Below are 26,382 nucleotides of genomic sequence, written 5' to 3' on the forward strand. Positions count from 1 at the left end.
TGTTGTTACTGAAAATTGCAACATTCCATCTTTTTTTATAAAATGTCTTCTTTCACCTTCCTCTAGCTACATATAAATTTCTGGTATTGGAAACAGCAACCATTCTATACTTATAATGTTATGTTGTAGTCTTCTTTTGGGACTCTGGGGCCAGTTGCAATAATATCATTCTTGAAGTCTGTCTTGAAGCTGGACATGGAAGTTCGACTTTTGGCTCAAGTCCAACTAGTTAAGTATTTCAATATATAACCTCAGTACTTTTCTATTGGGAAATAAGCCTAGACCTGATTTTCTAATAGATTTTGATGAACATATATCTATGCTATGACTTTTTAAAATGTATTCATTTTTTTATGCTGTATGCATTTCCAAAAGCTTTTGTAGCTTACTGCAGTTTATTGATTCCAAAGGTGATTATCATGATTTTAACATAAATGCTGATTTTAACAATAAATACTGGTAGAGAAAAACAACCTGCTTGCATCATATAGTGAATTGACAAAAATAGACACCTAGTAACATCTATTTCTGTAAAACTAGAGTACACTTTTTATACAGATGCTGAGGTATAATTATGACTGCTGGACAATCTATTTAATTAACTGGCCCTGCTTTTAGAACCAGACACATATATATTCTTGAAGAAGACAGGATGTTCTGCCTCTGTTCTTTTGTTCATAACCACCCCCTTGTTTGTCATCTGGGAACTGACCTTAACCTGACTGCTGCCATTGCCTTGTATTTCCAACTGCCCTTGCATAAGAATAGCAGCTATTTCTTCAGGATAAAACACATTAAGCATGCTGTTTGCTGGCATTGGCTAATGGTTTTATTTAAAGGAAGGATTGTTGTGGCAGGCAGCTCAGAAATGTTCCAGGCGCTGACTCAGACCAGTTCACATTGGTTCATGTGAACAGAAAACAATTATCAATCCTCACTTCTGACATTCAATATTTATTTATTTTAAGTAAAGTAATAATCCAAATGTGTTGCGTTCCTACAAATATTATGCTGGTGCTTTGTTTCACTTGTCAGCTATATCGTTTCTGAGACAGCTGACCTACAGAGTGTTTACCTCCCACCCCTATCACTTCTGATTGGCTAGCTGTGTTCCAGCTTGCTGTCATGGGGACAAGCGCACAGGTTCAAGTTACATGAGGAAATAGCTGTAGAGTGTTTAAACAAATAAGTTTATAACAGAAATAAAAATAAATTGCCTTTCCAGAATGAGATGCATGTAGGCTACTTCTGCTGAGAACTGCTACCCAAATGACAGTGGACTATATTGTAAGAACATGCACTCTTTTTCAGATGCAAAGCTGTATGAGCTTTTCATGCAGCCATAACAGCCTCATGATAAATATAAATTCCCAAAGTAGAAGACCTCAGGCAAAAAAGTTAGGTCAGCTAGAAGGGAATGGCTCACAGTTTTCTTTTTTTTTTTTTAAATTTGGAATCGACAATTATTTTTCTGATTTTATCCCCAATTTGAAATGCCCAATTATTTTTATTTCAACCCAGCCCACTGCTGCCACCCCTGTGCTAACTCAGGAGAGATGAAGACAGGCACATGTGTCCTCTGAAATATGTGCCATCTGCTTCTTTACCCTCCGCATGACTGCCATGCAGCTACCTCAGCTACAGCATTGGAGGACCATGCAGCTCTGGGCAACTTACAGGCAGGCCCGCAGGTGCTGGCTAGTCCACAGGGGCTGCGGTGAGCCAAGGACACCCTGGCTGAACTCCCCCACCTGGGAACTCCTGTTCATGGTCAGTAGTGGAATAGCATGGACTTGAACTGGTGACCTGCAGGCTACAGGGCACATCCTGCACTCCACGTGGAGTGCCTTTACCAGATGTGCCACTCGGGAGCCCCTCACATAGTTTCCTTGATTAGCTTTATTCAGCAGTTGATCATGGAGCCGACTAAATACGGCATACTTTCTGGTAGAAAAAATGCAGAGAAACTTGACAGGTTATACACAAGTCCTTTAAAAACCTGAGGTTCAGCAATTACAAAGCTGAAGGAAATATCAAGAAAAATCTGAATTTCACAAAGCAGCAATGAAATTATCAAAGATTTCAAACTAAAACACCTGTACCTCAGCAGCTGAATTCAGTTTATAGAGATAAAAGCGAGAAAAAAAAACAAAAACAAAAATACAGAAGCTTTTAAAACTCCAAGTATTGCTTATTATAGTTTTACTCTTAATATATTACTTACATTTATTTGCAAATGTATTCTCACTGCACTGAGAGAAACATTTCCTCAAAGTGTGTTATACATTTGTTGAGGTGGGGAGTGGTCACAGCGATTTTGTGTATCTTGAAGAATTTAGTGAACCAGTAAAACTACAAGGCGATATCCACTCCTTTGTTCTATATATATGCCAGTAGTGGACTTAGACATCCTGGTAAAAGAAATCGCTATCACGGCAGGATAAATGCAGACCTCTTCAAATGTTTCTTGGTTATCCAGAAGAGTTGTTAACAATTTTGTTCATGTACTGCCCTGTGCAGTTTAAGAATGAAAGAATAATACATTTTGGTACACTTACTGAGCAATTTAAATAATTTAATAACTGTTCAAATGGAGCCAGAAATGCCAACAATGTGTATCATTGATGTCTAAACTTTATAATATGGCAACTCTCTGCAATCAGCTTGTTCAGAAGCCTATGTTCAAACTGTCCTCATTCCATTATAAATATTATATAGTAGGTTAAATGGTCTTGCCACTGGTGTACATGCCAGTAGCCCCTTTTGAGATTCAACAACGAGAACCACGTAGACCCTGCCACAATGTCCAGGGACTCATCGATGCAGAGGAGGGTAGGGGTCCTTTTTGGTCACCTCGTTCAGCAGCCTGTAGTTGACACAGAAACACCACTTTCCATCCTTCTTGGGAACCATCACTTCATTACCTTCTCAGCAGCCTCCTGTTTGGCCACGGGTAGGCTGTCGCAGCGTGCATGCGGGTGGTGGGGTGGTGGATGCTGGGCATTGGCGCTGCAGGTGTCCCAGCTGTCCACAGCCCCAACACAGGCATGTGCAGAGACCAGTGGACCGGGGGTCCTGTGTGGACTTTGTCCAAAAAGCCTCTCCTTCCTCCATCTCGGCCTGGCGAGCCACCAGTAAACAAGGGGGGTTGGTTGGAGTTGGTACCAAGTTCTCCTCCAGCTGGTGTGCCTCGTTGACAGCGCCTCGCAGGGTTTTGGGCTCTTGCAGTAAGAGGTGGCACTGGAAATAACCCAGCGTCACTGCCCGGGTGCACACATCATGCCCCACCTCGTCTTGAGTCGCAGGCACTAGCTCTGGGTACGCCCACTGTATAAGGATGGCAATTCCGTTCCCCAATGCCCCCAAGGACTGGTCAGGTTGTCTCCACTGCTCATTCAACCGCCATTACTTATTCCTGCATCCAGGCCATGCCCCCAGTGCACTGGCCACCAGTCCCAAGCAAGCATAAATCCCAAGCAAGCAGGTTTTCCGCTCTCGATACTTTGATGGTTGCAACATCTCATCCCTTGGTTTGTGCCAACAATGTTGCAGCTGGGTACCACTAGTGCGGCAAGCTGAGCCCCTGATTGGTGCCGATTCTCCCGTCTCTGACATCCCTGAACACCTGCTGCAATTGAACTGTTGACCATGGGTCACAGAACCTTCCCAAATGCGGTTACAGCAGACCCAGGGTCATTACAATATTTAAATGCACAATAATGAAAACTACATTAATCTACCTGTAATTTTAGGCTTCTTGAAAACTGAACACAATTTGTTATCGACATACTTAATGCTTTGCTCATTTTTGCACAGGCTTAACCACCTTAAACTCTTAGCTTAACCATTTAGCTGTCACTCGCTGAAGTTGATTTTACAGGAATAAAAAATCCAGTTATGGTACCCTGGTTTAAACCAAATATGTCACATACATTGTTTTAATTGTGAGTCTATTGAATGAAAGATGTTAAACGTTTATATACAAACAACATAGAAATACTGTATATAATTCATATTAGTACTCTGTTTTTAAACAAAATTAATTCGTAACATGTAAGTTTTCTTAAAAGGAAAAAAAGAAACTAAAATGGTATTTACACAGCAAATCACGTCTAAGTGTGCTCGCTCACTGGAGGTGCACAGTATGGGCCACAGATTCCAAGTATCTAGCTCTTATCATTATATATTTCTAATTCCTGTGACTAGAGGTGAGAAATGTGCTTTGTGGTTGCAAATACTATACTTTTTTTTTGTGGAAGATACCATTTTTGCAATAGCCGCCATGGTTGTTTTGGCCGCTAGTATGGCGGCGTAGCTTGCTGGGGTCCTCTTTCTACTGCTTTAAAGGGAAGTAAACAACTATGAATAGAAGAACAGGGAGCAGAAGTTAAAGTTACAGCGCTTAGGAGGCACAGCCAGTTGGTACTGTTAATAAACCTGTTTCACTTCTCTGTACTTTTTTATTGTAAAAACATTAACCCGCATAGAACATAACATGTAACTGACAGCTTGGATTTTTATTTCCTGCCAAATACTACTTAAGTGTTGTCAAAAAAGACAATGACACAACTGAAAATTAATTGTTACTGTATACCAGTGTGGCCTTGGCAAGATTTTTTTTCAACTGAAGGTGATAGACTATTTATGTGCTTTAGTGGAGGCAATGTTTCAGTGCTAAACCTCTCAGTGATGCTTTCAATGCATAGATCTGGATAGAATTTGATGCAAAGTGTATCCTTTGAACTTACAGTTTCATTTTGTTACATGTGATCCTATCTTTTTGGCACTTTTCTTGTTTTCTGTTCTTCCTAAAACTGCTTGTATTCTTGAAGCAAGCTGTTCAGTTTCAATCCACAGCTCCTGAAATGTTCAATCTGATCAAGGTCTCTAATTCAGATTTACAGTCCTCGATTATTTCTGCTGCTGTACTGATGCCCATGTCACTTGCCTGAAGATATTTGGACATCACACCTGTCACTGAATGAATTCTGCTGAATGCTCTCAGATAAAAGCAAAAATCAAAGTCAATAGCTTTGCTGAGTGCTAGAATTGTACTAGACATGTCTCTGTCAAATGTACTATCAACCTGAATGTATTGTTGTGTAACAGGGTCAGTAGTGCCCGTTATCTTTCATGTATTTATTGGTCACTTTGTATATTTTATTTGTATAATTTCACACTTTGATCTGATTAGTGCACAGTTTATATATTACTGATTAACACTTTGTAATTGATTTATCACTTTTCGGTAGTTCTCCACTCCGTTCACCTTGTATGCCTTATTGGGTACTGACCAATTGAAGTATTGATAGTTTTATGCACGTGAATATAAATAGGCCACATCTCTTGCAAGCTGGATGGCTATCCTGGGGGTTTGTATCTGTCTGTCCGTCTTTTGTTGTGGTTTTGTTTGTGCAGGAGGGGAACACAAATTTAGTGTCTGGAATGGAGAGTAACATAGGGAAGTGAAACAAGTCTGTACATGATCTTACCTGATGAAAGTATTCGGCTGGTGTACAGTATGCCTTTTATACAATGAGTGTGATTGAATTAAGAGTTTTTAGCCTTTTGATAGCTGATTGGAACTTATGGAAGCTATGATGTTCCCTCCCCTGCACAGACAATGTGTCATATGTTTTGTGTTGTTTTTTCCAATGGTCAGTGTTTGTATCATCCTCTATTTTTTGCCTGGTGAACGAACCATACCCTTCCTTAATGCACTAAGTACTTTCTAAAGTGCAGTATTGCAGTTTACACTTTGTTGATTTAAAATGAATATTTTGAGCAATATTAATTACGATGATCTTTCAATGAAAAATCTGTAATTGATCACTTGAATATTGAGCAATGTGTTGTTGTTCCTTTTAACCGTGCTGTCAAATAAAAATGTTCTCATTGATTTTATATGTATCTATTGACCCTGTGTTTTTCTTGATTATATTGTTCCCAGTATTTTAACTCTATCCAAATAAGAAGAAACTGATCAATTATCTAATATTGTTCTGTGCTTTATTGCACTGAACTGGTGTAGTCAGACTGCATATTAAAAATAACCCTTCTGTTTGTAGCCGCTCTGAGCGATCAGGTGTTACATTTGTACAACAGACTCAATTCTGGAAAGCAAAGCTTTGCAATTGTCATTTGTGCTTGACCATCTTGTTATACTCACTGATTTCACTGTCTTTTAAAAATTATTCCTGTGCTACAAAAAACAGGCCATGTCTCTTGGTAGAATTATCCATAAATGTGTACAGCTGTTTAGTGACTCCAAAAAAGTTAAAGTTTTATAAAGGGGACCGCTCCGCCCCTTTGCAGTTATTATTTTATATTTATATTTATGACAGCGTAAATATAGAAGACAAACTTTTAATATTGTGCATTGCTTCTCAAAAGCGCACTAATCAAGCAGATTGAAGAAAACACTTGGGCCGTGTTAATAGGATTTTGATAATTGATGACGCCAACTCATATTATTGGTTTGAGGCATTACTTTTACTTTTGGACACAGTTTGCACCTCGGGAATTAACAACCAGCATTTGGAAGACATTGACTGGCTCAAAGGTATATTGATGTAACTGTTACAGAGGTATCTACGATCACAACACTGCTAGGTTTTAAAGTGTGTCTCTAGATAGCTAGTTTTAAATATGTAAGCACAGGAATTACATATTTATAAAATAAATGACATTTCCAAATTGGGAATCCTGAACTTTCAGGTTTCATTTTATCCATTGATCTACCTTATGTACCAGAAGTTACCAAAGTCGTTTTCTACTCCTGACAGGTCAAATATTAATCTGAGATGTGGGAGCCGACATGGATACTCCAATTGAAATTTACTCTGTAAGGTGATTTTTTGTTGTTGTTTTTGACAATTACAACTTACATGACTCTGTCAGAACCGTTAAACCATTGTATAATTATGTTTGAAGCAATAACATAAACCATTCCACATTTACTGCTAATTAGGGGAAAAACTATCAACCCATTAATTGATTATTTTGTTACATATTCTACTAATTCAGAATACACTGAAAGATGTCTATGTCATCAGCTTTAATAAGTCAGAGCCCACTGCTGCTGCCTCAGAATAAAGAGTTGTCTATAGATGATGGTTTTATTACAGTTCATGTATGCTTTATTATTTCATTATATTATTCAAGGAGTAGATCATACAGTATCTCCTGAAGACATCTTGTTGGGTGATGTATATCTGTTGTGACAAATGTGTTGTTATTGGGGCGACTTTGTCTCTATTTCAGGATCTTTTCTCAGTTTCATAAATAAAAAGTCCATACAACAAAGTGAAGCTTAAATAGAACGATCCCTTTATTTATATTTTCCACTTCGCCATCCTCAATCAAAATAAACAAAACAAAACAAAACAAACCAAGCAAAAGCTTCCCTCCATAAAGTAGTGCTAACTAAAATTCACCTCTGTCTATTTGTTGGACGGCTAAGCCGTTTTCCGATTGTCAAAAGGGTTTTGTTCTTTAGTGAGTACAACACACAGTACCTTAAACGGGTTGTCACTTCTGGTCTGTCTTTCAGGTCTCAGCCTTAACACAGACAACCTGTACATAGTACCCCTGCTCGTTATATACCAGGGAGGTGTCCCTCATTATCAACAGCAGGTGATTATCCCTACTGCACCAATACATAGCGCAGTGCCTATGGGAAATGTAGTCCTAACTTTCCTATTTATCAGTTAGGACTACTTTTTCCCCATATGATCACTGCTACAATGGTTAGACACTGCACTGTATTTGTGGGCCAATGTACCTCCCTACTACAACCGTCCCCCATAGTTTACCATATATATGTATGTGGGTGTACATATATTATATATATATATATATATATATATATATATATATATATATATATATATATAATATACACACACACACACACACACACACACATATATATATATATATATATATATATATATATATATATATATATATATATAAATATAATGAAGGCAGACTCACAACAGTATTACCAGCGTACCAGTAGTTCTACTCAGACTGAAAAATAATAAAAGAAAGAAAGTTTCAGTTCAACACACTGTTATGGCTGTGTGCTACGCCCAAACTAAGTGCAGTCTCTGTCTTGTTTCCTTCTTTGTCCTTTAGTCCCGCTTTTATCTGGCTCTCCTTAACCACTCTCTCCAATCCTCTTTCTCAGTTCTGCAGTCCCCTCTCTTTATTTGGCTACTTATCACTCCCATCCAGGCCACGCCCCCCGTGCACCAGCCACCAATCCCAACCATGCACGGCTTCCTGTTTATGATCCCTTGCAACACTGTTGTAAGAATTTACCCCTGATTTGTGACAATTGTGTTGCAACCGGGTCCTGCTTGCGCTGCAAGCTGAGCTGATTGGTGGCAATTCTCCCGTCTCTGACGTCTCTGAACTCCTGCTGCAGTTGAACCTTTGACTCTGGGTCACAGAACCTTCCAGAATATGGTTACAGCAGACCCAGGGTTGTTACAATATATAATTTATTAGTAAATGGATATATATTTAATAAATAAATTGCAATATTTTGATATATTGTTTGAATTTTACAAGTAAAATACAGGTTAAAGGAGTTACCCTTCCCTGGCTTTAGGTTTAGGTTTAAAAGAAAAACTGCGTTAGGTAGTGCTCTAGGAAGCCAGGCCCGGAAATCATAGAAAAGGTGCTCCTTGAGCACTTTTTAAATGTTCTATAATGGTACACCCAGGCTTGGGTGAGGAGGCACCCAAGCTACAGCTGCAGGAGGCCATCAAACTGGCTGAGAAGTTTCACTCTGCACAGGCGGTTCGCTGCAGAGATACCGGCTTCCCTGAGTTCAGCCCTACTTACACACAATGTGCCAGTGATGTACTCATTGACTGGTGCACTATAAGATTGTGCACAGATCAAGTCAGAAATGTATGTTGCTGCGCAACAACGTCACTGCCATTCGTGCTATCTCGTTTGTCATGCAAATGTAACATTGGTCCAGTCAGAACAAAGCAGCTGTTCCATTTATGACTGTTGCCATGTTACGTTACACGTCTGAATGTCACAGTTTATTCTTATTCTTTATTGTTATTTCTCATTTCAGGAGATTTTTGGAATTGGTTCCGAACCGGGTATTTCGATTCTGGTTCCAAAACTATTCAGAAAAATATGTCTGCCTGTCAATGTGTGCGCAGAAGTTCAGACAATATTGTGCAACCTATGAAATCAGCTTGTATAATTAAAGTTAACAAAATAATCAATAATCTCCAATTTGCACAGTAACAGTTTTATTACAACAATGATAGCCATTGTGTGCTTGTACATGAACCTTGTTAATTGCAAATTTCACAAAACTTACAATTAAAAAAAATCTTTAACCACATGGTATGTGCAAACTGATCAGTGTATATGTTTGGATCCCAAGCCAAAATATGAACCCATCGGCTTGGGGTTAAATTACTTTTTTAGATAGCTGCAATCATGTCGTGTTTGTTTTGGGGTTGTCTTGCGAATGATTCCCTCGAGGTACAGAAGATTCACCTTACCCAAAGCGTTTTCAACACTTCATGTAAAAGTGAGACTGAATTATTCTCCATGGAAATACATATAAATAAATAAATAAATAAATAAAACTTCCGTTATTGCTGTAATAAATATTTAAAAGTCATTTTTTGTAAGTGTGAACGTGTCAGTTATAGTTATCAAATTTATTTTTGACAGAAATTAATGTTTTAATAATGAGTTTTGCTAAAAACATAATAATGCTCACTGGAACCGAATCCCTGATATTTGTATCCGGTTTGTCGATTCCAAAGCAGGAACCGGGTACCCAATTTCAAAGGAACCAGTTTGCATATCTCTATTGCTATCAACAGCATGACACAAGCAAAGAAGATATGTTGGCAATATTCCATAATAGTAAGCATTTTAAGTATGTATCTATATGTTGATTATACCAGTGACTGGGGTTTCATTTTTTTGTTTTATGAATTATTTCTCTGCAATTCTCAGTACTAGTGGAATTAAATGTAATTAATAATTTATGTTAATTAAATGGAATTATTAATGGCAATAATTTTAGATTTTTGTGTATTTTCTGTGGCAAGCTGGTGATGACTAAGCTCAGCTGATCTTTAGGGGGCATTGTGACAAAAAAGGTTGAGAAACACTGTAGTAGATGGTAAAGCAACACTGATTGATTCAGGTATTATGCAAATCCATGTAACACCACAGTTAATGCCCCAAAGAAACGTAAGAAAGAGACTTAGTATTCCCATTAACTGCATAAATGGGGATATACAGGAATATCCAACAGCTTGGGTTACAATTAAAACACCCCAACAACAGTACAACATGGAAGTGGGAGTCATAACAGAAATACCTTATTCTGTAGTTTTGGGGAGGTTTGACTTGTTATTAGCCCAGAATGAAACTGGGCCTTTATCAAAAACAATGTCTGATGTTGATAACCCAAAGGAGGATAACCTTCGAACAACAGTACACAGTGTTCAGGTACTAAGATAGACAAGAAGACCAGGCAGGCTATGTCTTCGGGATCTCCAGATACAAGGTCTACTGAAACTGAGGTCCTACTGAAACTGAGGTAGTCTCCGACTCTGGAGTTTACAGAATGGTATATAATGGAACAGAATCCTCTAACTGACTTGAATACAGTGCTGAGTAGTTTTTGTGTTGAGCAAAATAATGGTCATTCCGTACGTTTTGCCTATGACAGACTAGTATTGGTAAACTGGGATGCAGTAAATGAATGTCCATGCCCCTGATTGATGTGCCCTTTGAAAGAGTGGCTATGGACCTGGCAGTTCCACTTGAAAGGGCATCAGTATATATTGGTTATTACAGACTATATCCCAAGGCAATTCTTGTAAAAAACACAAGATCGGAGTCCCCGAGTGGCTCATCCAGTTAAAGCGCTGCTGCTGGGAGCTTGGACAGTGCCAGTTCATGTATGAGTTTTGCTAAGAGGCTGAACTTTATTGGGGACTCCTCAGGGGGTGTCACATTAGCTGTGACGCTCCCGGGGTGGGGGATGGGAAACTGTCAGGGATTTCTTCTTCTCATCACGCAACAGACACCAAGCACATTCAGAGTGGATCTCTGTTCTCTGGGATTGGTAGCGCACCCACCTCTTCTCTGGATTGCTTGGCGTAAAAGCGATTCTGGCTTTAGACTTGTGAGAGCGGAGGACAGACACGTTTTTTTCAACAATGGCTTTCTTTTTGCCACTCTCCCATAAATGCCAGTTTTGTGAAGCACCCATGCTATTGTTGCTTTATGCAAAGTGTCTCCCAGCTCAGCTGTGGAAGACTGTAACTCCTTTAGAGTGGCCATATGCCTCTTGCTGGCCTCCCTGACTAGTGCCCTTCTCGCCCAGATATTCAGTTTTTGAGGACAGCCTGTTCTTGAAAGATTCACAGTTGTGCCATATTCTCTCCATTTCTTAATAATGGACTTTAGTGTGCTCCAGGGGATATTCAATGCCTTGGAAATGTTCTTAAATCCTACCCCTGATTTGATTATTGATTATTGATTATTCCGGATTTGCTTTGAATGTTCCTTCGTCTTCATGATGTAGTTTTTGTTAGGAAATGTACTAACCAACTGTGGGACCTCCCAGAGATAGATGTATTTAACCCGAAATCATGTGAAACACCTTCATTGCACACAGGTGGACTCCATTCAACTAATTATGTGACTTCTAAAGACAATTGGTTGCACCAGAGCTTATTTAGGTGTGTCATAGCAAAGGGGGTCAATACTTATGCAATCAATCATTTTCTGTTTTATATTTGTAATTCATTTAGAACAATTTGTAGATTTTATTTTTCATTTTGACATTATGGACTTTTTTTCTTTTATTAGTGGCAAAAACTCCTAATTAAATCCATTTTGATTCCATGTTGTAACACAATAAAATGTGGAAAAGTCCAAGGGGGTGAATACTTTTGAGAGCCACTGTATATATATATGGTAGTGGTAACGTCAGACCAGAAACACAGACTCCAAAACAAGGAATGGCGGGTGAAACTGAGGCACAGGGACGCTCAGTAGATTTATTAAATAATAAAACAAATATTTAAACAAACATAAATAACACAAAACAAAAAGGCGCGTTGGCCAAACAAATAAACAATAATAGTAACGAAACAAGTATCGTGCTGGTTTTAACCAACGTGTATAGCAATTGTTTATCTCTCGACTTTAGTTTTACCTCCTAACTCCTCACTCGTTGTCCACTCTGAACCCTCTCCCCTAATGAACTTGGAGTGGGTCTTTTATATTGTTGCTGGAGCCTTAATTAAGTGCAGATGCAACAAATACAACATGGCTAACCAGAGATTGGATACTGTTTGTTGGGTTGGATTTTCTTGTGTACAGTTTCCTAGTCACTGAAGACATTGTATTCTGGAAGATGTAGTTGTTAGTGGATGTTTTAGGGGAGGTAAGAGAGGAAGGCAGCAAGCTGTGCAGCAAAATTGCTATGTGTATTTTTATGCATTACATTTAAATTTAGTGCGTATATATCTGGACCGCTGTATAAGTTTTTTTTTTTTCTTTTAATAAACAGGTTTCCAGGTGTAGTTGGAATTGTGACTGCTCTAATCTTGTTGCTTGTGTGTGTTTAGATTTTTATAGAGCCTTTGCACCTAAAACACAAACACGCTGTCATTTGCATTTGTTTGTTTATTTTATTTCCACTGGCCTACGGGAAGGGTTTTTGTTTAAGGATAATGTTGCCTTCTGATCACCAACTCAAACATGCAAGGTAAAAATATACTAACTGCCTTACTTCACCTGCTATATCGACTGCATTCAGTTGTAGATTGCTGCAGATATTTTAGGCTTGGTGTTCTAAACTGCGGGTTGCAGAAATGCTACTTAAGATTTCCAAACATACCACATCACAGTCAATTTGCTCAGTCTATTGCAGTGCATCATTTTATATAATGGTGTTATGAAAGTATCAGATTAATAATAATACAAATGTTTCCTTGCTTATGCAGTAAAAATAAGCATCCAGATGAGATTCTGTAATACTGTCTATTAGAAACCTTTATTTGGACACGGTGGTAAATTGCAGACCCAAATCACTTAAAAGGAGGTCCAAGATAGAAAACGTTGGAGTACCCTTGATTTAGTCTGATTTATTTTGATTGTTGCTTTAATTAAGAAAATTCCATCAGTAAGCATCCCTGTGTGAAACTTTTGGGCACCGCTTAAAAGGTAGTGCTGTCTGGGTCATGTGACACTGACACAGACAATTCTCCTTCAAAAAAGATGAATGAATTCAAATACAGTCTTGATGTAGATTTTAACATGTTTGGGGACTGACATCAGTTAAACTTTCACTTACCCCCACCTGCTGAGTGGCCCAAGTCACAGACATTCATCTTCATGTTGTCCTTGCGATATCATCAGTTACTCTGTGGTGTTGTTCGAAAACTCAGAGGAGATGAATTTCAGAATGCACTCTGGCCGCTCCAGCTTCAGAGCTAGATTATCAGAGCGTTAACTTTCAAAGTGGCTTAGTCAAATCAAACTGAAGAGCAGCAGTAGTAATTACAGTAGTATTAGACTTAAGAGTTGAAAACTCATCTAAACAAAATATGTGAATTAAAAAATCAGTTATATTGGTCTACGAAAAAGCCATTAAATGGCAGAACTGCATAATGATCATAGTTACTAATAGTACTATCAGTATTACATTTTCCACAAATGACCGGCTTACATTTTTGTGCTCACTGTCAGATTGAAGATATTGTAAAACCTTACCAAAAGTGTTTTCAAACATTGAGAAAAACTTAACTTTTGTGTTCTCGCTGATGTTCGAAAACTAAAGAAAAAATTCACACTCTGAAGCACTTCGAAGAGATTTCAGAGCATCAGATTAGGTTTACGAATGTACCCTATATCTGTTGTGGGAGCAGTAAGTAGACATTGATACAAATGAATCAACTTGTCTTCAACTGCAGAAGTTAGTGTTTGGAGGTTGTTTGGATTATTTTGGCTGCTGTGTATTTTCTACTTCACTTGTATTTGGTAAATCTTTGATTGCCAGCTGAAATAAAGGATCAGATACCAGTTATTAAGTTTATACTATTATTGAGTTATTGGTTTATTCACACATTACTCCTGATACAGGCATTTGTTTGGATGTTGTTTCATCTGCTTCAATAGCCTTCTTTCATTAGAGCCCATGTTCCTTTTTTCTAGGTTTTGATAAAAAAAAAAGATCTCAATATGACTGACTACCCTATAGCTTTACAGAACATAGGCTGGCTATGAATACAGTCAACTCTCATTTATTATGAATTTCAAGGGACCAGCAAAAAAAAAAAAAAAAAAAAAGCCTTATCAGTAATTATTACCTGGAGTCTAAGCCACATGCATACTGTCAATTTATATTGACATTACAGTAACACTGAAATCTAATTTCAATTACAGTACAATGAAAAGTAAAGTAAAATACTGTGCATTGTATTGAGAATATAGCTGTAAGTGAACTTTTAAAAAGTATGCATTGCAAATTAACTGCACTACAACAGGGGGTACATTATTCACTTTATACACCTCCGCTTTTTTGTCTGCAAGGATAATGCACGTCTTTTTTTCATTTCAATACTTCATGGAAATGGCATTGATGCATAAGCACTACGGCAACTCCAAATGCATTATAGGATTAGTAATCCCAAAACAGCACTAAAATACATTAGAGGCGCAAATCTGGATGCAAGTTAATACATGTCCCAATATCCTTTACACTCAGCTGTTCAATCTAGAGCCATTAGTTTAATTCACATTTTTCTTCCCTGGAAAACATAAAATTTGTGTTAAGTGGATTCAAATTATAAGAAGTAATACAATACGTGACTTCTAGACTTGGCAGTCACTTATTGTAAGTGACCATATAGAAAATCCGTAGTATTGGGGAATTAGTTTAATCCAAGCTCATTTCAATGGGAATTGAATGTATATCACAGCACCTACTGATATAGTCTGAGGTTCAGCCTTTACTAGGCCTTACCATCACACTGTGATACTGAATCATTCCCACAAATTCTTGCATTAAAATTATAATATATATTTTTTTAGTTTAATCAAATTATGAATGTGATTTCTATGGGAAATGTTCTTATTTATAAAAGTTAATGTTAAAATATTATAACTAGATTTATATTTGACCTTGTGCTACGTAGTTCATTATTATGGTAGCTTATGGAGACATTTATAAATCAAATTAGCAGAAACTGAATGCGTTTAGTACTTCCTGTTAATCTTGATGTAAAATAACATGCATCTGAAGTGGATGATTAGTTTTGTTTCCGGATATGGCACAGGGTCCCTTGATGTATATTATTTTACACATTCTTTTTTCCCAACAGAGGTTGCAGCATTGCTCTGATCTGACTAGTTTCTTGCTTAAGCTCAGCTCTCTTTTGGTGACTGTGGCAGGGCAGAGGAAAAGCCCTGCACATAAATAGAGGGGGCAGAGCAAAGCCCTGCGTGTAAATAAACACTGTTTGGTCTTTATTGGAACATGTATTGTTTATTTTCGAATGGGTGATTTAATTAATTGATTAATTCATTACTAAACCTGCTTCTGGCCTGACGTCACCAACCTCAGCCGTCCTGTCACAGTGAGTAAAAACATCTCTATCTGCCACTTAATGGTGGCTGCATTGTACTATATTGACTAATAGAAGGCAACACAAAGCAGTAAGTGGAACAGGATTGCAAGCCACCCAAACTAGCATAGAAATGGGATGAATAAAAGCTGCATAGCAGTTATCATCCCTAGCACCACAGAATAAACCTTGTGACTGTGTTTGAGAAATACAACCCTAGTTCGCAGCCATGGTTACAAAATACTTGATTGTTCAAACCAGAATCCTACTGGCAAATGATGTTGATTTACGAACAGTTGTTCACTTTCATATCTGTAGTACCCCAAACTGGGGATGATTACTAATTAGTTTGGTCAGGGTCCAAGTTTCCATACAGCTTCAGAGGGATGATCCCTGCTTTGTCCCACATTAAAAGTCTGTTGTACGTTCTCAGGCTTTAAATGTACTGTAGTATAATATACTGTAGTACTGTATCTGAATTTTAATTAGAAATGGTCAAATAATTTTATTATAAATTACAACAGTATATGTTGCAAACAGAACATGCATTTTGAAATTTAACATCCCTTTCATACCAATAACAATATATGTAAATTCAACACTAATGCATCTTAGCATCATTTAACTTGCTGGAAACATGGTATTATATTATTTTGGTCTTACTTGTTTAAATATAATAATAATAATAATAATAATAATAATAATAATAATAATAATAATAATAATAATATTTCCCTCCACATGCAAAGTCTGGTTATTTCTGTTAAATTCTTATACATTTCTCCCATAGGAAGTGGCTTTGAAGAACAGGGATGAGATGCATGCGCCCCCTCCCTCCCTCCACAATAGCTATACAATGACGTTTGCTTATATACACATTAAGAAGGCGAGTTACGCATCCTTTTAAGTTGTACAATGTTTTGGCAGCACACTTCCTATTGTTATGAAGTTACTTGTTGTGAATTAATTTAATTAGTTTGAATTAAAATAAATACCACCTTAAGAAAACTGTACCATTGATATAAAGTAATATCTGCTGCTTGTATACTTTTTTACACTAGAACTTAAAAACTATCGTTAACATTAAGGCACTTTACCAAATGTATGCGAAGACATAATTATTGCCTGGAATTGTATGGCATATGGATTAGCTTTCCAATCCTTTTTTGTTATTAGCACAGTGCCGTTTTAGAGCTGTCCATTTTTATTTAGTATTTTAAATTCTTAACCGTTTAGATAATAAACCATGTTGTGATTTTAGATATTTGTGTGCACATTTTAGTCAGGGTTGTTTTAAATTATTTTATCTGCCTATTCAACTGCCTTTATTCTTTGTTTTACTTTTTATAACTACGGGTGCACCCGGCTTGTCTATTGCGTGTTTTACTGCAGTTATTACAGATTTTCCCAGCCTGTATGCAGAGTGGGCAAGACGTTAATATCCCTCAAGCAATTTGAAACCGAGTAACAAGACAATAAAAATAAAGAGGGCTCAGACTCAAGACCTGAATCAAGATTCGAACTGGAAAACCTCTAAAGCAATAGTGTGGTAATTAGAGCTGAGAGCTTTGGTTGAGTGTGTAACATTTGTGGGGAAGGGAATAATTGGTAGTACTGTCCTGTCTAATTTTAGAAAATTTAGGACAGTACCAAAATAGTTTGTAACATTCTGACTGCCTGTGTATCCCAGGTGGTGACACTAGAGGTAGAATTAATTGTTCTAGATAGTCTAAACAGTTGTTGTGAACCCTACAACTTTTTTGGTTTTGTTGTGCTTCTCTTTGTGCTACATAAAACCCTGTTAACTGTACTCACTTTGACTGTGTGTCTTAATCCTGGCTAGTGGTAGATTTTAGTGGTGTGGCTCCCCTAAAGAAATATTATCGAACCTGTGTAAGCCTACTGTATGGTTAATTTACTGACATTTAGAGATAGTAAAGTTCCATATAATCCATTTGATCTAGTTCTCTATATGGGTAACTCCCATGCTGGCGTACTCGGTCTACATTATATACTTACTGTAAACCTGTCGTACCTGTGCACGCACATGTGCCTCGCCACATAGCAATACCTGGGGACGTATAGGGTTAGATTTTTTGGAAAACTGCTACTTATTCTTTAATGCCTGTTTTTTTTAAAGGCAATAACACAAAATAAAACATAGCTCCCTATTTAACAATGAAAAGAGAGCTAAAGTGTTTGTGTCTTATACAGTATAAAACTGCAGAGCTGGATCAAAAGGTCTGACAGAAAGTTTTATGTATACATAAGTATAGGCTGACAGGAACCTGCTGTGTGTTCCAAAGGTTCCTGTGATGGAAAACTACAACACGGTGCTCAATGACCACAACGTGAGCCCTTATACCCACTGTAAATAACTAAGAGATATATGGTCACATTAAGAAGCAAACTAGTGTATTAGCAGTAGTAAATCTGTGACAGCAGAAATTCTTGGCACTCAGGACCTTGTCCACTTGATATTAGTTTCAGATTAATAGTAGGAAAGCAAACACTTTGAATCACCACCACCTTTGATTTCACAAGCCATTCATATAGTTTCTCCCTAACCTTGCTTGCATCAATACAGAATTCAGCACCATAAAGCTTAAGGCTGAGGATACTTCTGGGTGAGAACATCTGATTACAGTCAAATTAAAGTCAGAGGTGAGGTTGTTTTTAAGGTTAGAGGAGAGCATTTACTTCATAACTGTTGTGTTCATGTAGAATAATTTCCATTCACATCTCATTTGTCACATAGACGTGCAAATATTATTTGTTTCTGATCACCAAAAAACACCAATATAAAAATAGCAAGAAACACAACTTTGTTATATACCTTTTCTCACATACCGGGGATCACAGACAAACACTGGGCTAGGCCTTCACTGTTTACCTGGACTTTGAACTGGTGAGGTCATCTTCTTTAGGGTTTAGAAGATATTTTTCCCAGGGCCACACTTCAAACCAAGAATGACAAATTGTGTCTAGGATTGAAGTGGTGTTTTTATATGTCTCATTTGTATCAGGAGCTATAAGCACAAGTCCAGCTGCTGCCAAAGCCAGATTTCAACACATTTCATGGTGGGCAAGTAAGACCTAGCCAAAGCTTATATCTGTTTTTTTCTGAAATATTTTGCATGTTTAACTATCTACTTAGCTGACTGCACTTCAAATGAAAGGTGCAAATAGTGCAATGATTAAATTCAGCAGGGTGTGAAATTCCCATGTGACCATCTGCCCAGATTTGCATCTGCCTGTCCATTTCAGTTGGTCAATTTAAACATCTTTGCCATGGCAGTTCAGGAATTGAAACTGAAAAGATGACAACTGTACAGGGAATACTTATAAACAATCAAGTCTGACTAAAATTGAGGTTGGAATCAAACCCAAAAATGTCAAAAGCTTTCCAAACCAACCTCTTTCAAATAATTTTATAGTATTTAAAATTTTTATTGTAAAAATGTTTTTCAATATTGAGGAAAAACTTTAACACTTTTTTTCTTAGATTTTTAGTATCCAGTTGAATTTCCTAACTTCTCTGCAGATTTTCCAATCCTTCTTATCATTTCTTGGACACAGTAGGTACTTAAGTTTGTGTTTAGTATTAAGAAATGAACGAGAATTTAAACATTGAACATTTTGAAGCTGTCTACTAGAATAATGAAACAAAATTATTCAAGACCATTTATCAAAACGAAATGCTGACCAATAAGTTTATGTGAAAAAAAGGTTTAAATGTATAAAACTATAAACTAAATTATAAATTACATCTGATTGCTTGTATGGCAGCAACATAATTGGAAATATATTAATCAGCAGGGAAGTTATATGATAGGAAAGCTTTTTAATTCCTTTAGTTTGTGGTATCTAATTTCACTATAGTGTTAGCCGGTGCAGCATATAAAAAACTTTTTTTTTTCCCCAGAAAGTGTTAGATTTTATATGGCATCCTTACAGAAATATGTAGTGTTACCTTATGGTACCCATCTTCCTGCTGAGTTGATAATGTATTTTTCTTCTGCTGTGATGAGAGGCCTGCCGCTGCTGTTGTGACATGTTCATTTGAATGAATAATTATTACTTGCACCATGTCAAGATGGAGGTAGTAGGGCTCTTTGCATCATGGCAAGCCCAGTATCCAGTGCAGGTGTATCGCAGCAGGATCAAGGAGAGTTAATGCACTACAGCCCAGAACCAGCATTCTTGAGGAGTGAGAAATGAGCACCAAGGGCAAAAGTGATGTTTCTGAATGCATTCCAAAGTGAGACAAATATATTCTTCATTAGCAAGTGTAATGGTATAATAAATTGTTATAATTAGTTACAAACAAAGGTGTGACATATGAACTACTATCAATGATGGGACAAGCATGTATTTTTCATCTTTTGATTATTTGTTAAAAATTCAAAATAATAATTTGTTGTTAGTTTAGCTTGTCATCAAACCCATGTATTAGACAATACAGCAGAGCAAAGATTACAGCTGTACTTAACACAGCATGTCTCACTAAATTATATTACAAAACAAATGTTTAAAACTGTATTTATCACAGTTTGAAAACAAAAAAAAAAACATTGTGGTTGATATTCTAGACCATGAAAACAATGAAAAATACTGGTGCTACAAAGTCCATCTTTGTTAGGTAGTTTTTCCAAGCCTATTAAAAAATATTACCGGAAAACATTTAATATAATGCTCTTGTTAAATATAAATCAACACTTATCTGCTTTGCTGTTGGTACTACTGACTCAGGGAAAGCATACAGTATGGTACCGTACTGTACTGTACTACTTGTGAGTACGAAATTTCACTTTATAAGCAATGGTAACGCAATGGACAGAACCCCAGCCACGACAGATATCGCATCATTCCACGATCCACCAAAATGTGCTATGTGTGCAAATCTTGTCAATGAGTATGCTGATTGTACTGCCAATTAAAACTGTCAAATTCTGTGATCCAAGTCAGGCTTACAACAAATGCAGTTAAAATGTTTCCTGTCTTAAGTATCTGCAGATTACAATGTGTGCAGATAGCTGTTCTCCAAGATAAACATTATTCATAATAATATCAGTGTTCTGTTCTGACTGATGCAAATCTTTGCATCTCTGTATTGCTCTTGCTGAGCTCACCTGTAATTCAGGCCATTACGTACCTGCCACTTACTGTACTGAATGTAAAAATACTGTATTTTTTATTATTTGTAAGGTGTTTTTATTTTTAATTCATTAAGAGAAAGCACAGCAATTTTCAGTTCAGTTTTTTTCTTCTTGTGCTTGTTTTTGCTGCTATTTGCTGTGTTTTTTGTCATAAGGATACAGAAGTTAGACTATTCTATGGTTATGGCAGGGAAATAACTCATTTAGTAACAAGTCAGTAAAGAAGGCAGACTAGTAAAAATGAGAGTTTTGATTCCCCCAAAAATTCATTTAAACCTTGTGACAGGGTAGCCAAAGTGAGGAGTCTCAGATGGAAAGTGCAGCAAATAAAATACTTTTAATTAAATAATAATCAACACATAAAACAAAAGGGCACGATGGCCAAATAAAAAGACACAAAATAGTCTAAACTATAAATAATAAAAACTTACAACAACACTGCTGACACACTCTCACTCTCACTCTCACTCTCAAACACTCACCAACTAACACTCCCAACCACTCCCTTTTATATAGAAACTCATTCACTTAGATCCACACAACAGACTCTGTCACAAATCGATATTAGTGAAGAACTCTCAAACCAACAACAGGTGTAAAAAGTATATTTATGTGGTATGTATATATCTGTTGTATGGGGATGGGAGTGAAAATGTGCTCTGGACCTTGATCTTGCTGTAACCAAGAATTTTGGACCTTCACTAAAATAACTGAGTACCCCTGCTCTAGTATATGCCTTTAAAATGTTTGTAACCACTTCACAAAAACAAATCAAACAATATCACTTTGCCAGTTTTATTTGTAACACAAAGTTTTTTTTAAGTACATTTCAACATTTTTAATAACATGTTAATTGAAGAAAGAGTAAGTCAAAACTTCACAGAAAATAATACGAGCACCTTGGAGATGTCCACTGGCACTGTAAATGTAGTAGAGAGGAGTACTGTCGAACAAACTGAAAAACCTGTGACTACTAGCAGGGTGTTCAAATATACTTTTAGATTCAAACAGCAACAAAATCTAAACAGAAAAAAAAAATCCAATTAGATTTAATCCTAACTTAAAAACATTGGAAACAAAAACTTTTAAAGCCTTTTAATGCACAAAAAGCAGCTCAATATTTAAATCCATATTGGATTTACTGTGTACGCTGAACTAACTGAGTTTCAGCAGTTAAAAAGTAGGACTTGCATGATACATCAGTAGTACATGCAGGTTGTTGTGCTGTGAGAAAGCTCAATCTTGTCTTGAATACTGCTGCAATGTTTTTTCATCACACTTTTGTAAGAAAAATAATCATCATCATTAGACAAAATAACAGAAAATAAGCAATGATATCAGTTACCAATTTTTGGGAGGCATCAGGCACGGTGCTGGTGTGTGTTCATGGAAGATCTTGGTGCTTCTCAAATGCACCTCTGTCCTTGCTGTTTTATACAGCTTTTACACCCCTTTCCATGCAAAGCTTAGTTGCTGGATTATCTGTGTTCAGCAACATTTAGACCAGACAACTCCTGCTTGCACTAGCTCAAGTGAGGTGAGTTTTATTAACACTTTCTGAGGCAAGAACGTTCTTTTCCTGATAGCAGCCAAATAAAAGCACACTTTGCACAGCTGCACTCAGAATCACAGTTTTGTAATTATCTTTTTGTAATTGTATTTTCTTTTCATGGTTTGTGTCGCACCAGAAAACCTGCTAGAGCAAGCCTGTGCAGAGACCAGAGAAAAAGTTCAATGAGTGCATTGTTTTTACCAATCAGGAACTCTAAATATCTACAGGTGACTTCTGTTCCCACTGTCAAGCCAATTACCTCAACCAAAACTTTGGATGTTACCAAGCTACTGAAACCTTGGGCAGCGTATGTCTAAACTTGTTGGTATAACAATTACTCCAAACAAATAGCCAATCTGAACAATGTCCAGTCTCAGCTAGTTTAAATTAGGGATAGTCTACTTTGCTGTTAACATGTTTTAAACAATAGCAGGGCTGATGACCCTGATGTCCTAAATCAATTCTGACCTGCTTCACAAAAAACAAGCTCCAGTAACCCCTGCCCCTGCAAATAGGGGCATGACATCCCTATAAATTCAATGCTGCATCTAGTGTATCTGTCCTACTTAAAAATTATTCTATTATTAAAATTATTCTAATTATTATTATATCTCCATCTTCACCATCTTCTTCCAAAAATAAATCAAATACTTTAATTGGTAGCTTAGTTACTTACTTTGTGAAATATATTGGCAGAGTGTTACTGAACTTAACAAAGCATTCCTAGAGTCATGTGGGAAAAATAACTAGCAAAATGCAAACTATAGTTCATTTCCATGTAATTTTCCTTCCCCTGCTTCCCTTAATCCTTTATTTGCAGCAGGTTATGTGGATTACATCTCAAGGCCTTCACTAGCAAAGCAGTTGGCTGGAGGGTTCCACTATTTGCTTTTAGCTTCTTGTACAGATGGGGCTGCTTTACTGTAATATAACTATAAATAAACTTACTGCATTCAGGGATCTCTGCTCCAGACTAAACCTTTCAAAATAGTTTAGATTAAAGGCAAAAACCCGAGGCTCCAGCTGGATAGTCCATATAAAGAACATAACCTGCAGTCTGTCACTCTGACAGAAGACAGTAAAGCTGGGCCAAATTCTATCAGCTGTCAATCGTGAGACATGATTTATGAGCTTGTTCAAGAAGTCATATTTAAGTCATTAAAATAGTTAAATATTTGTAGTTTGAAAAGGTTACTGGATCAAACAGAACTCATCTGTAATGCATGAGAATTCTAACTGACACAATCTGAGAGAATTTCCAACTCTCCCCTGACCATTAAAAGTGACTCATTGGACATTGTGATGTCCCTAAACTATTTTCTTGCAGAGATAGTTAGAATCATGAAGCAGCCAGAAAAATACAGATCTGAAGCATATTACAGAACTGTATAAACAGTAAAACATTACAAGGTAGCAATAATTAAACAGTGTTAACTTCTATACTTGTGTTAGCCATGGAAAAATCTGAATCTCAGCATCTGACACATTTTCAATCATATTTATCTTGAAAATGCAGAACCTAGCTATATACATAAACACTGCACTTTGTTATAATAAGCTTGTAAATCCTTCTTTTCTAAAGAATCCAACATTAGAAATGAATTTAGCCTTGGCACAATGTGCAATGCAATTTCCCTCCCCCTCCTTCAATTTATAATGCATTCCTGAATAAAGCATCTTTTGTGATTTATCGTCACTATAGCCATCTAGTTCACTGGAATATCCGTCTTTTTTTTTTTTTTTTTTTTTTTTTTTTTTTTAGATAAAGTGTATTTAGTGACAACCTGTAAAATAAAAAAGGGATTCAGTTTTAAAACCTGCTAGGAAAGCTGAAGTATGGCAATACACTGATTAACCATAACTAGGGCTGTTTTTTTTAAAATGGTAAAAATGGCTTATTCACGGCATTTCATATCTAAAAATAGATATTTCACAATTAAAGATAATATTTATTGAAGGAGAAAAACGGCACTGTCACATTCAAAATTGTTCACTTTCTTTAATTATTATACAACAAATGTTCTTAAATATTTAACTGCTTACCTGAAAAACACTAAATGCCAGAAGAATATTTCGTTTGTATGTTCACCTTTTAGAGACATTCTATTTTCACCATCAAACACAATAAAAACATAAATAAATGTAAAAATAAATAAATAAATAAATAAATAACAACAGACACGTGAAATGTCCCCTTCTTGAACTGGACGGAGATCTTTAGCAGAAATATTTTCAATCTTTGATGCAGCTGCTGTCTTTTTTGCTGAAGACATTAAAAAAAAAAATAAAATACACTGTGTTCAATTAATTACCGGAAGCAAACTAAACAGGACATTTTTGGTTAAACTTTTGTAAAATGATGTTAGGATTTGTATTTTCATTTACTGTTTACTGTTTTTACTTGTTCAGCCTTTGTTGCAATGTGGACATTGCTGAGGTCAACAATTTCAGAAGATGAGGGCAGATTTCATACTTTTTCATTTACTGTGTATGTAAAACAAACCTGTATACCTTAAAAACGACACAAATTAATAAGACTGCTTTTTAAATTATAATTCAAATAATCCTTCACTACTTATACAGTATATGTGGTGCACAGAAACATGCTATTTCAGTAGAAATTTGCTGGTGATGGTTTATTTTATTTATGTATTATTTTTTTTCTTCAGTTTGTCTTAATAGGTGCTATACAGTATAGAAGTGAACAAGCCATAGTCACAAAGCTTTAACTTGAGTCATTTGAAGAGTTTTTTTCAGAATCAGTTTTGCTTAATAAAAGTTTAATATTCATGGCATTTTTGTTGTTTGAAAAAAACAAGTCTATCATCCTGTAGTCAATATTTGTATGATCTGCATAACAAATACCTTTGGCACAGATAAAATAAGATACCGGCAGTGCATTTTGCAGCTGGCAATAAGGTTTGATTTGAAAGTGTGTTGTGTTTAAAAAAAGATCATTCAGTGTTACTGTTTGTAGGATACCACTCAACAAGCTCAATTTTTCATCCGTTCACAGACAAACAAACATTCACCGCCAGTTTCTTTTCGGAGAAAGGAGAGAAAAGAAAACATGCATGTTGACACTAGCATGAATTGAGAAAACTTACAGAATCACGTATCATTATTATTATTTTGTAGACTTTCTGTAGTCTAACAATAAAGCTACAGAAATTAAAAATTTTAAGAAATACAAAACTCATTGTCACTCAACATATTGGACTATGTGTCATTTCCTCATAGAAAAATAAACAAAGAGTTAGTGTACGGCTGTTAATTTAAATAATGAATAAGCTACACCAGCTTTATGTATTTGAAGTTACAGTTTTGTGATGTAAGGAATCTTTTTTTTTTTTTTTTTATATATTTCTTATATCAATAGAGAAAATAAATAAATAAATAAATAAATAAATAAATAAAAACATTATAGTTTATGTTTTGCCATTAGGTAAGGTGACCATATGGCTTTGTGTTCAGCGGGACAGTTTGGGACAGTTCAGGCTTTTCAACTCACAACCCAATGCATTCTGGTTAGCGTAGTCCTGCTTCTCTTAAAGGAAAGAGATGAGAGAATGGTACCTGACAGGTAAAATGGACCAGAATGCATTGGGTTGTGAGTTGAAAAGCCTGACCTATCCCAAACTGTCCCGCTGAATATGGAGCCATATGGTCACCTTACCCTGAGGTGACGTCACAATATTTATTGTCACTTTTATCCAATAAATATTGTGACCAACATTTGAATGAAGCTTAGATTTTTCCGTCATTTGAATAAGATTGTGCTGTCTATGTGTAGAATATAAATGGTCAAACTGATTTCCTAAAATAAAGGAGGGAGGGAGACGGGAGGGGAGGGGGGGGCACAGTAGACTGCAACTAAGGATGGTAAGCTCAAGCCTATAAACTTTAAGCCAAAGGTCATTAAAAGTGTTTTTTTGTTTTTTGTTTTTTTTTGGCAATTTAGGATATGTTTGGCAGTAAGAATCTCCAACCATATATCATACACACTTTGGTAAAAGTATCATATCCG

This window comes from Polyodon spathula, chromosome 6 (assembly GCF_017654505.1).
Source record: "Polyodon spathula isolate WHYD16114869_AA chromosome 6, ASM1765450v1, whole genome shotgun sequence".
NCBI lineage: Eukaryota > Metazoa > Chordata > Actinopteri > Acipenseriformes > Polyodontidae > Polyodon > Polyodon spathula.